Source organism: Alosa sapidissima, chromosome 18 (genome assembly GCF_018492685.1).
Source record: "Alosa sapidissima isolate fAloSap1 chromosome 18, fAloSap1.pri, whole genome shotgun sequence".
NCBI classification, from domain to species: Eukaryota; Metazoa; Chordata; class Actinopteri; order Clupeiformes; family Clupeidae; genus Alosa; species Alosa sapidissima.
This window is the reverse complement of record NC_055974.1, coordinates 6040819-6050818: the sequence shown is the minus strand read 5'-3', so window position 1 is coordinate 6050818 and position 10000 is coordinate 6040819. Positions and strand designations below refer to the sequence as shown.

At 47.6% G+C, this 10000-nt stretch overlaps 26 non-coding genes across 26 annotated transcripts in view; all 26 read right to left on the bottom strand.

Annotated features, from left to right (window-relative positions):
* Positions 1-216: 216 nt before the first annotated feature.
* On the bottom strand, positions 217-298 carry trnas-cga. Its single transcript has one exon. It is a non-coding gene; the product is annotated as a tRNA-Ser (tRNA).
* A 246-nt stretch (positions 299-544) lies between these two features.
* On the bottom strand, positions 545-626 carry trnas-uga. The gene has a single exon. It is a non-coding gene; the product is annotated as a tRNA-Ser (tRNA).
* Positions 627-987: 361 nt separating this feature from the next.
* trnas-cga lies at positions 988-1069 on the bottom strand. Its single transcript has one exon. It is a non-coding gene; the product is annotated as a tRNA-Ser (tRNA).
* A 257-nt stretch (positions 1070-1326) lies between these two features.
* trnas-uga lies at positions 1327-1416 on the bottom strand. Its single transcript has one exon. It is a non-coding gene; the product is annotated as a tRNA-Ser (tRNA).
* A 383-nt stretch (positions 1417-1799) lies between these two features.
* trnas-cga lies at positions 1800-1881 on the bottom strand. The gene has a single exon. It is a non-coding gene; the product is annotated as a tRNA-Ser (tRNA).
* A 246-nt stretch (positions 1882-2127) lies between these two features.
* Positions 2128-2209, bottom strand: trnas-uga. Its single transcript has one exon. It is a non-coding gene; the product is annotated as a tRNA-Ser (tRNA).
* Positions 2210-2570: 361 nt separating this feature from the next.
* trnas-cga lies at positions 2571-2652 on the bottom strand. Its single transcript has one exon. It is a non-coding gene; the product is annotated as a tRNA-Ser (tRNA).
* Positions 2653-2909: 257 nt separating this feature from the next.
* trnas-uga lies at positions 2910-2991 on the bottom strand. The gene has a single exon. It is a non-coding gene; the product is annotated as a tRNA-Ser (tRNA).
* Positions 2992-3374: 383 nt separating this feature from the next.
* On the bottom strand, positions 3375-3456 carry trnas-cga. Its single transcript has one exon. It is a non-coding gene; the product is annotated as a tRNA-Ser (tRNA).
* Positions 3457-3702: 246 nt separating this feature from the next.
* Positions 3703-3784, bottom strand: trnas-uga. The gene has a single exon. It is a non-coding gene; the product is annotated as a tRNA-Ser (tRNA).
* A 361-nt stretch (positions 3785-4145) lies between these two features.
* On the bottom strand, positions 4146-4227 carry trnas-cga. The gene has a single exon. It is a non-coding gene; the product is annotated as a tRNA-Ser (tRNA).
* Positions 4228-4484: 257 nt separating this feature from the next.
* On the bottom strand, positions 4485-4566 carry trnas-uga. The gene has a single exon. It is a non-coding gene; the product is annotated as a tRNA-Ser (tRNA).
* A 383-nt stretch (positions 4567-4949) lies between these two features.
* trnas-cga lies at positions 4950-5031 on the bottom strand. Its single transcript has one exon. It is a non-coding gene; the product is annotated as a tRNA-Ser (tRNA).
* A 246-nt stretch (positions 5032-5277) lies between these two features.
* Positions 5278-5359, bottom strand: trnas-uga. Its single transcript has one exon. It is a non-coding gene; the product is annotated as a tRNA-Ser (tRNA).
* A 361-nt stretch (positions 5360-5720) lies between these two features.
* trnas-cga lies at positions 5721-5802 on the bottom strand. Its single transcript has one exon. It is a non-coding gene; the product is annotated as a tRNA-Ser (tRNA).
* Positions 5803-6059: 257 nt separating this feature from the next.
* Positions 6060-6141, bottom strand: trnas-uga. The gene has a single exon. It is a non-coding gene; the product is annotated as a tRNA-Ser (tRNA).
* Positions 6142-6359: 218 nt separating this feature from the next.
* trnas-uga lies at positions 6360-6441 on the bottom strand. The gene has a single exon. It is a non-coding gene; the product is annotated as a tRNA-Ser (tRNA).
* Positions 6442-6824: 383 nt separating this feature from the next.
* Positions 6825-6906, bottom strand: trnas-cga. Its single transcript has one exon. It is a non-coding gene; the product is annotated as a tRNA-Ser (tRNA).
* Positions 6907-7152: 246 nt separating this feature from the next.
* Positions 7153-7234, bottom strand: trnas-uga. Its single transcript has one exon. It is a non-coding gene; the product is annotated as a tRNA-Ser (tRNA).
* Positions 7235-7595: 361 nt separating this feature from the next.
* trnas-cga lies at positions 7596-7677 on the bottom strand. The gene has a single exon. It is a non-coding gene; the product is annotated as a tRNA-Ser (tRNA).
* Positions 7678-7934: 257 nt separating this feature from the next.
* On the bottom strand, positions 7935-8016 carry trnas-uga. The gene has a single exon. It is a non-coding gene; the product is annotated as a tRNA-Ser (tRNA).
* Positions 8017-8399: 383 nt separating this feature from the next.
* On the bottom strand, positions 8400-8481 carry trnas-cga. The gene has a single exon. It is a non-coding gene; the product is annotated as a tRNA-Ser (tRNA).
* Positions 8482-8727: 246 nt separating this feature from the next.
* trnas-uga lies at positions 8728-8809 on the bottom strand. Its single transcript has one exon. It is a non-coding gene; the product is annotated as a tRNA-Ser (tRNA).
* A 361-nt stretch (positions 8810-9170) lies between these two features.
* On the bottom strand, positions 9171-9252 carry trnas-cga. Its single transcript has one exon. It is a non-coding gene; the product is annotated as a tRNA-Ser (tRNA).
* Positions 9253-9509: 257 nt separating this feature from the next.
* trnas-uga lies at positions 9510-9591 on the bottom strand. The gene has a single exon. It is a non-coding gene; the product is annotated as a tRNA-Ser (tRNA).
* Positions 9592-9974: 383 nt separating this feature from the next.
* The window catches only part of trnas-cga, an 82-nt gene continuing 56 nt past the window's right edge, over positions 9975-10000 (bottom strand). The window contains exon 1 of the tRNA in view: positions 9975-10000. This exon is cut by the window's right edge and continues 56 nt beyond it. This is a non-coding gene — a tRNA (tRNA-Ser).

Genomic DNA, 10000 nt, shown 5'->3' with positions numbered 1-10000 from the left:
TAGGGGTGTAAATACACGCTCGTGGGAAGCTTGGTTCCCTTGGAACAACTGATAGACTTGGCCATCGCAATGGTAAATTTACATGCACAACTTGCCACAGCTTCATTTAGAGAAGACACTGCTATACGGATTGGCTGGACGGGACGTTTCAACTTCCTTTGCCAGTTTCTGTCTTGGGTATTAAACAGGTGGCAGGAGACCAACTAGCCAAAGTAGCGCTGCGAGCAGGGTTCGAACCTGCGCGGGGAAACCCCATTGGATTTCGAGTCCAACGCCTTAACCTCTCGGCCATCGCAGCTTATAGCATGGAAGGGCGTCATGACAAAAAAAAAGACTTGCAAACATGCTAGCTGGTGTATGAGCCTAAATTCACACATGGCAAACGAAGGACCAACGGCATTACTGTGAGACACGCCATTACTTGTGCAGTTTGAAACGGGCACAGGCAAGAGGCCGGGTAGATGTGGTGGTAAATTTCACGGCCTGTTGTTTCGCCATACGAATCTAACCGGCGGGGCTTCATCCCATTTATAAGAAAGGACTGCGCTGTGAGCAGGGTTCGAACCTGCGCGGGGAGACCCCATTGGATTTCAAGTCCAACGCCTTAACCTCTCGGCCATCACAGCTGCACGCCTTGACTGTACAGACAAAAATCAACAGAGAGGCAAACTACACACTCCAGCGAATGAGAAGGCAAGAATAGAAACTCATCCAGTTTGCCTCCAGTGACACAAAGTCCTTTTTGCAAGTACAAATGAGAGAACTTTTCAGAGGGTTATACATACACGCTCGTGGGAAGCTTGGTTCCCTTGGAACAACTGATAGAAATGGCCATCGCAATGGTAAATTTACATGAACAACACGCCACAGCTTCAGTTAGAGAAGACACTGCTATAAAGAATTGGCTGGACAGTATGTTTCAACTTCCTTTGCCTGTTTCTGTCTTGAGTATCAAACTGGTGGCAGGAGACCAACTAGCCAAAATAACGCTGCGAGCAGGGTTCGAACCTGCGCGGGGAAACCCCATTGGATTTCGAGTCCAACGCCTTAACCTCTCGGCCATCACAGCTTATTGCATTGGAGTGCGACATGAAAAAAAAGACATGCAAACATGCTACCTGGTGGATGGCAATCGGAGGGACAAGCCTAAATTCACACACAGCAAAAGTAGGACCACTGTCATTACTGAAAGACATTCCATTACTTTTGCAGTTTGAAACGGGGACATGTAAGAGGCCGTAAAGATGTGATGGAAAATTTCACATCTGTTATCTCGCCACAGGAATCAAGCCGTCCGTGCTTAATCCCGTTTATAAGAAAGGACTGCGCTGCGAGCAGGGTTCGAACCTGCGCGGGGAAACCCCATTGGATTTCAAGTCCAACGCCTTAACCACTCGGCCAAGCGGCCATCACAGCTGCACATGTGGTGTATGGCTGTACGGGCAAAAATCGTCAAAGAGGCAAATTAAACATTCCGGGAAATGAAAGGGCAAGAATAGAAACTCATCCAGTTTGCCTCCAGTGACCCAAAGTCCTTTTTGCAAATACAAATGAGAGAAGCACATGAAATGTGCAACTCTTCATAGGGGCGTAAATACACGCTCGTGGGAAGCTTGGTTCCCTTGGAACAACTGATAGACATGGCCATCGCAATGGTAAATTTACATGCACAACTTGCCACAGCTTCATTTATAGAAGACACTGCTATACGGATTGGCTGGACGGGACGTTTCAACTTCCTTTGCCAGTTTCTGTCTTGGGTATTAAACAGGTGGCAGGAGACCAACTAGCCAAAGTAGCGCTGCGAGCAGGGTTCGAACCTGCGCGGGGAAACCCCATTGGATTTCGAGCCCAACGCCTTAACCTCTCGGCCATCGCAGCTTATAGCATTGAAGGGCGTCATGACAAAAAAAAAGACTTGCAAACATGCTAGCTGGTGTATGAGCCTAAATTCACACATGGCAAACGTAGGACCAACGGCATTACTGTGAGACACGCCATTACTTGTGCAGTTTGAAACGGGCACAGGCAAGAGGCCGGGTAGATGTGGTGGTAAATTTCACGGCCTGTTGTTTCGCCATACGAATCTAACCGGCGGGGCTTCATCCCATTTATAAGAAAGGACTGCGCTGTGAGCAGGGTTCGAACCTGCGCGGGGAGACCCCATTGGATTTCAAGTCCAACGCCTTAACCTCTCGGCCATCACAGCTGCACGCCTTGACTGTACAGACAAAAATCAACAGAGAGGCAAACTACACACTCCAGCGAATGAGAAGGCAAGAATAGAAACTCATCCAGTTTGCCTCCAGTGACACAAAGTCCTTTTTGCAAGTACAAATGAGAGAACTTTTCAGAGGGTTATACATACACGCTCGTGGGAAGCTTGGTTCCCTTGGAACAACTGATAGAAATGGCCATCGCAATGGTAAATTTACATGAACAACACGCCACAGCTTCAGTTAGAGAAGACACTGCTATAAAGAATTGGCTGGACAGTATGTTTCAACTTCCTTTGCCTGTTTCTGTCTTGAGTATCAAACTGGTGGCAGGAGACCAACTAGCCAAAATAACACTGCGAGCAGGGTTCGAACCTGCGCGGGGAAACCCCATTGGATTTCGAGTCCAACGCCTTAACCTCTCGGCCATCACAGCTTATTGCATTGGAGTGCGACATGAAAAAAAAGACATGCAAACATGCTACCTGGTGGATGGCAATCGGAGGGACAAGCCTAAATTCACACACAGCAAAAGTAGGACCACTGTCATTACTGAAAGACATTCCATTACTTTTGCAGTTTGAAACGGGGACATGTAAGAGGCCGTAAAGATGTGATGGAAAATTTCACATCTGTTATCTCGCCACAGGAATCAAGCCGTCCGTGCTTAATCCCGTTTATAAGAAAGGACTGCGCTGCGAGCAGGGTTCGAACCTGCGCGGGGAAACCCCATTGGATTTCAAGTCCAACGCCTTAACCACTCGTCCATCACAGCTGCACATGTGGTGTATGGCTGTACGGGCAAAAATCGTCAAAGAGGCAAATTAAACATTCCAGGAAATGAAAGGGCAAGAATAGAAACTCATCCAGTTTGCCTCCAGTGACCCAAAGTCCTTTTTGCAAATACAAATGAGAGAAGCACATGAAATGTGCAACTCTTCATAGGGGCGTAAATACACGCTCGTGGGAAGCTTGGTTCCCTTGGAACAACTGATAGACATGGCCATCGCAATGGTAAATTTACATGCACAACTTGCCACAGCTTCATTTAGAGAAGACACTGCTATACGGATTGGCTGGACGGGACGTTTCAACTTCCTTTGCCAGTTTCTGTCTTGGGTATTAAACAGGTGGCAGGAGACCAACTAGCCAAAGTAGCGCTGCGAGCAGGGTTCGAACCTGCGCGGGGAAACCCCATTGGATTTCGAGTCCAACGCCTTAACCTCTCGGCCATCGCAGCTTATAGCATTGAAGGGCGTCATGACAAAAAAAAAGACTTGCAAACATGCTAGCTGGTGTATGAGCCTAAATTCACACATGGCAAACGTAGGACCAACGGCATTACTGTGAGACACGCCATTACTTGTGCAGTTTGAAACGGGCACAGGCAAGAGGCCGGGTAGATGTGGTGGTAAATTTCACGGCCTGTTGTTTCGCCATACGAATCTAACCGGCGGGGCTTCATCCCATTTATAAGAAAGGCCTGCGCTGTGAGCAGGGTTCGAACCTGCGCGGGGAGACCCCATTGGATTTCAAGTCCAACGCCTTAACCTCTCGGCCATCACAGCTCCACGCCTTGGCTGTACAGACAAAAATCAACAGAGAGGCAAACTACACACTCCAGCGAATGAGAAGGCAAGAATAGAAACTCATCCAGTTTGCCTCCAGTGACACAAAGTCCTTTTTGCAAGTACAAATGAGAGAACTTTTCAGAGGGTTATACATACACGCTCGTGGGAAGCTTGGTTCCCTTGGAACAACTGATAGAAATGGCCATCGCAATGGTAAATTTACATGAACAACACGCCACAGCTTCAGTTAGAGAAGACACTGCTATAAAGAATTGGCTGGACAGTATGTTTCAACTTCCTTTGCCTGTTTCTGTCTTGAGTATCAAACTGGTGGCAGGAGACCAACTAGCCAAAATAACGCTGCGAGCAGGGTTCGAACCTGCGCGGGGAAACCCCATTGGATTTCGAGTCCAACGCCTTAACCTCTCGGCCATCACAGCTTATTGTATTCGAGTGCGACATGAAAAAAAAGACATGCAAACATGCTACCTGGTGGATGGCAATCGGAGGGACAAGCCTAAATTCACACACAGCAAAAGTAGGACCACTGTCATTACTGAAAGACATTCCATTACTTTTGCAGTTTGAAACGGGGACATGTAAGAGGCCGTAAAGATGTGATGGAAAATTTCACATCTGTTATCTCGCCACAGGAATCAAGCCGTCCGTGCTTAATCCCGTTTATAAGAAAGGACTGCGCTGCGAGCAGGGTTCGAACCTGCGCGGGGAAACCCCATTGGATTTCAAGTCCAACGCCTTAACCACTCGTCCATCACAGCTGCACATGTGGTGTATGGCTGTACGGGCAAAAATCGTCAAAGAGGCAAATTAAACATTCCAGGAAATGAAAGGGCAAGAATAGAAACTCATCCAGTTTGCCTCCAGTGACCCAAAGTCCTTTTTGCAAATACAAATGAGAGAAGCACATGAAATGTGCAACTCTTCATAGGGGCGTAAATACACGCTCGTGGGAAGCTTGGTTCCCTTGGAACAACTGATAGACATGGCCATCGCAATGGTAAATTTACATGCACAACTTGCCACAGCTTCATTTAGAGAAGACACTGCTATACGGATTGGCTGGACGGGACGTTTCAACTTCCTTTGCCAGTTTCTGTCTTGGGTATTAAACAGGTGGCAGGAGACCAACTAGCCAAAGTAGCGCTGCGAGCAGGGTTCGAACCTGCGCGGGGAAACCCCATTGGATTTCGAGTCCAACGCCTTAACCTCTCGGCCATCGCAGCTTATAGCATTGAAGGGCGTCATGACAAAAAAAAAGACTTGCAAACATGCTAGCTGGTGTATGAGCCTAAATTCACACATGGCAAACGTAGGACCAACGGCATTACTGTGAGACACGCCATTACTTGTGCAGTTTGAAACGGGCACAGGCAAGAGGCCGGGTAGATGTGGTGGTAAATTTCACGGCCTGTTGTTTCGCCATACGAATCTAACCGGCGGGGCTTCATCCCATTTATAAGAAAGGCCTGCGCTGTGAGCAGGGTTCGAACCTGCGCGGGGAGACCCCATTGGATTTCAAGTCCAACGCCTTAACCTCTCGGCCATCACAGCTCCACGCCTTGACTGTACAGACAAAAATCAACAGAGAGGCAAACTACACACTCCAGCGAATGAGAAGGCAAGAATAGAAACTCATCCAGTTTGCCTCCAGTGACACAAAGTCCTTTTTGCAAGTACAAATGAGAGAACTTTTCAGAGGGTTATACATACACGCTCGTGGGAAGCTTGATTCCCTTGGAACAACTGATAGAAATGGCCATCGCAATGGTAAATTTACATGAACAACACGCCACAGCTTCAGTTAGAGAAGACACTGCTATAAAGAATTGGCTGGACAGTATGTTTCAACTTCCTTTGCCTGTTTCTGTCTTGAGTATCAAACTGGTGGCAGGAGACCAACTAGCCAAAATAACGCTGCGAGCAGGGTTCGAACCTGCGCGGGGAAACCCCATTGGATTTCGAGTCCAACGCCTTAACCTCTCGGCCATCACAGCTTATTGCATTGGAGTGCGACATGAAAAAAAAGACATGCAAACATGCTACCTGGTGGATGGCAATCGGAGGGACAAGCCTAAATTCACACACAGCAAAAGTAGGACCACTGTCATTACTGAAAGACATTCCATTACTTTTGCAGTTTGAAACGGGGACATGTAAGAGGCCGTAAAGATGTGATGGAAAATTTCACATCTGTTATCTCGCCACAGGAATCAAGCCGTCCGTGCTTAATCCCGTTTATAAGAAAGGACTGCGCTGCGAGCAGGGTTCGAACCTGCGCGGGGAAACCCCATTGGATTTCAAGTCCAACGCCTTAACCACTCGGCCATCACAGCTGCACATGTGGTGTATGGCTGTACGGGCAAAAATCGTCAAAGAGGCAAATTAAACATTAGTAGGACCACTGTCATTACTGAAAGACATTCCATTACTTTTGCAGTTTGAAACGGGGACATGTAAGAGGCCGTAAAGATGTGATGGAAAATTTCACATCTGTTATCTCGCCACAGGAATCAAGCCGTCCGTGCTTAATCCCGTTTATAAGAAAGGACTGCGCTGCGAGCAGGGTTCGAACCTGCGCGGGGAAACCCCATTGGATTTCAAGTCCAACGCCTTAACCACTCGGCCATCACAGCTGCACATGTGGTGTATGGCTGTACGGGCAAAAATCGTCAAAGAGGCAAATTAAACATTCCGGGAAATGAAAGGGCAAGAATAGAAACTCATCCAGTTTGCCTCCAGTGACCCAAAGTCCTTTTTGCAAATACAAATGAGAGAAGCACATGAAATGTGCAACTCTTCATAGGGGCGTAAATACACGCTCGTGGGAAGCTTGGTTCCCTTGGAACAACTGATAGACATGGCCATCGCAATGGTAAATTTACATGCACAACTTGCCACAGCTTCATTTAGAGAAGACACTGCTATACGGATTGGCTGGACGGGACGTTTCAACTTCCTTTGCCAGTTTCTGTCTTGGGTATTAAACAGGTGGCAGGAGACCAACTAGCCAAAGTAGCGCTGCGAGCAGGGTTCGAACCTGCGCGGGGAAACCCCATTGGATTTCGAGTCCAACGCCTTAACCTCTCGGCCATCGCAGCTTATAGCATTGAAGGGCGTCATGACAAAAAAAAAGACTTGCAAACATGCTAGCTGGTGTATGAGCCTAAATTCACACATGGCAAACGTAGGACCAACGGCATTACTGTGAGACACGCCATTACTTGTGCAGTTTGAAACGGGCACAGGCAAGAGGCCGGGTAGATGTGGTGGTAAATTTCACGGCCTGTTGTTTCGCCATACGAATCTAACCGGCGGGGCTTCATCCCATTTATAAGAAAGGACTGCGCTGTGAGCAGGGTTCGAACCTGCGCGGGGAGACCCCATTGGATTTCAAGTCCAACGCCTTAACCTCTCGGCCATCACAGCTGCACGCCTTGACTGTACAGACAAAAATCAACAGAGAGGCAAACTACACACTCCAGCGAATGAGAAGGCAAGAATAGAAACTCATCCAGTTTGCCTCCAGTGACACAAAGTCCTTTTTGCAAGTACAAATGAGAGAACTTTTCAGAGGGTTATACATACACGCTCGTGGGAAGCTTGGTTCCCTTGGAACAACTGATAGAAATGGCCATCGCAATGGTAAATTTACATGAACAACACGCCACAGCTTCAGTTAGAGAAGACACTGCTATAAAGAATTGGCTGGACAGTATGTTTCAACTTCCTTTGCCTGTTTCTGTCTTGAGTATCAAACTGGTGGCAGGAGACCAACTAGCCAAAATAACGCTGCGAGCAGGGTTCGAACCTGCGCGGGGAAACCCCATTGGATTTCGAGTCCAACGCCTTAACCTCTCGGCCATCACAGCTTATTGTATTCGAGTGCGACATGAAAAAAAAGACATGCAAACATGCTACCTGGTGGATGGCAATCGGAGGGACAAGCCTAAATTCACACACAGCAAAAGTAGGACCACTGTCATTACTGAAAGACATTCCATTACTTTTGCAGTTTGAAACGGGGACATGTAAGAGGCCGTAAAGATGTGATGGAAAATTTCACATCTGTTATCTCGCCACAGGAATCAAGCCGTCCGTGCTTAATCCCGTTTATAAGAAAGGACTGCGCTGGGAGCAGGGTTCGAACCTGCGCGGGGAAACCCCATTGGATTTCAAATCCAACGCCTTAACCACTCGGCCATCACAGCTGCACATGTGGTGTATGGCTGTACGGGCAAAAATCGTCAAAGAGGCAAATTAAACATTCTGGGAAATGAAAGGGCAAGAATAGAAACTCATCCAGTTTGCCTCCAGTGACCCAAAGTCCTTTTTGCAAATACAAATGAGAGAAGCACATGAAATGTGCAACTCTTCATAGGGGCGTAAATACACGCTCGTGGGAAGCTTGGTTCCCTTGGAACAACTGATAGACATGGCCATCGCAATGGTAAATTTACATGCACAACTTGCCACAGCTTCATTTAGAGAAGACACTGCTATACGGATTGGCTGGACGGGACGTTTCAACTTCCTTTGCCAGTTTCTGTCTTGGGTATTAAACAGGTGGCAGGAGACCAACTAGCCAAAGTAGCGCTGCGAGCAGGGTTCGAACCTGCGCGGGGAAACCCCATTGGATTTCGAGTCCAACGCCTTAACCTCTCGGCCATCGCAGCTTATAGCATTGAAGGGCGTCATGACAAAAAAAAAGACTTGCAAACATGCTAGCTGGTGTATGAGCCTAAATTCACACATGGCAAACGTAGGACCAACGGCATTACTGTGAGACACGCCATTACTTGTGCAGTTTGAAACGGGCACAGGCAAGAGGCCGGGTAGATGTGGTGGTAAATTTCACGGCCTGTTGTTTCGCCATACGAATCTAACCGGCGGGGCTTCATCCCATTTATAAGAAAGGCCTGCGCTGTGAGCATGGTTCGAACCTGCGCGGGGAGACCCCATTGGATTTCAAGTCCAACGCCTTAACCTCTCGGCCATCACAGCTCCACGCCTTGACTGTACAGACAAAAATCAACAGAGAGGCAAACTACACACTCCAGCGAATGAGAAGGCAAGAATAGAAACTCATCCAGTTTGCCTCCAGTGACACAAAGTCCTTTTTGCAAGTACAAATGAGAGAACTTTTCAGAGGGTTATACATACACGCTCGTGGGAAGCTTGGTTCCCTTGGAACAACTGATAGAAATGGCCATCGCAATGGTAAATTTACATGAACAACACGCCACAGCTTCAGTTAGAGAAGACACTGCTATAAAGAATTGGCTGGACAGTATGTTTCAACTTCCTTTGCCTGTTTCTGTCTTGAGTATCAAACTGGTGGCAGGAGACCAACTAGCCAAAATAACGCTGCGAGCAGGGTTCGAACCTGCGCGGGGAAACCCCATTGGATTTCGAGTCCAACGCCTTAACCTCTCGGCCATCACAGCTTATTGTATTCGAGTGCGACATGAAAAAAAAGACATGCAAACATGCTACCTGGTGGATGGCAATCGGAGGGACAAGCCTAAATTCACACACAGCAAAAGTAGGACCACTGTCATTACTGAAAGACATTCCATTACTTTTGCAGTTTGAAACGGGGACATGTAAGAGGCCGTAAAGATGTGATGGAAAATTTCACATCTGTTATCTCGCCACAGGAATCAAGCCGTCCGTGCTTAATCCCGTTTATAAGAAAGGACTGCGCTGCGAGCAGGGTTCGAACCTGCGCGGGGAAACCCCATTGGATTTCAAGTCCAACGCCTTAACCACTCGTCCATCACAGCTGCACATGTGGTGTATGGCTGTACGGGCAAAAATCGTCAAAGAGGCAAATTAAACATTCCAGGAAATGAAAGGGCAAGAATAGAAACTCATCCAGTTTGCCTCCAGTGACCCAAAGTCCTTTTTGCAAATACAAATGAGAGAAGCACATGAAATGTGCAACTCTTCATAGGGGCGTAAATACACGCTCGTGGGAAGCTTGGTTCCCTTGGAACAACTGATAGACATGGCCATCGCAATGGTAAATTTACATGCACAACTTGCCACAGCTTCATTTAGAGAAGACACTGCTATACGGATTGGCTGGACGGGACGTTTCAACTTCCTTTGCCAGTTTCTGTCTTGGGTATTAAACAGGTGGCAGGAGACCAACTAGCCAAAGTAGCGCTGCGAGCAGGGTTCGAACCTGCG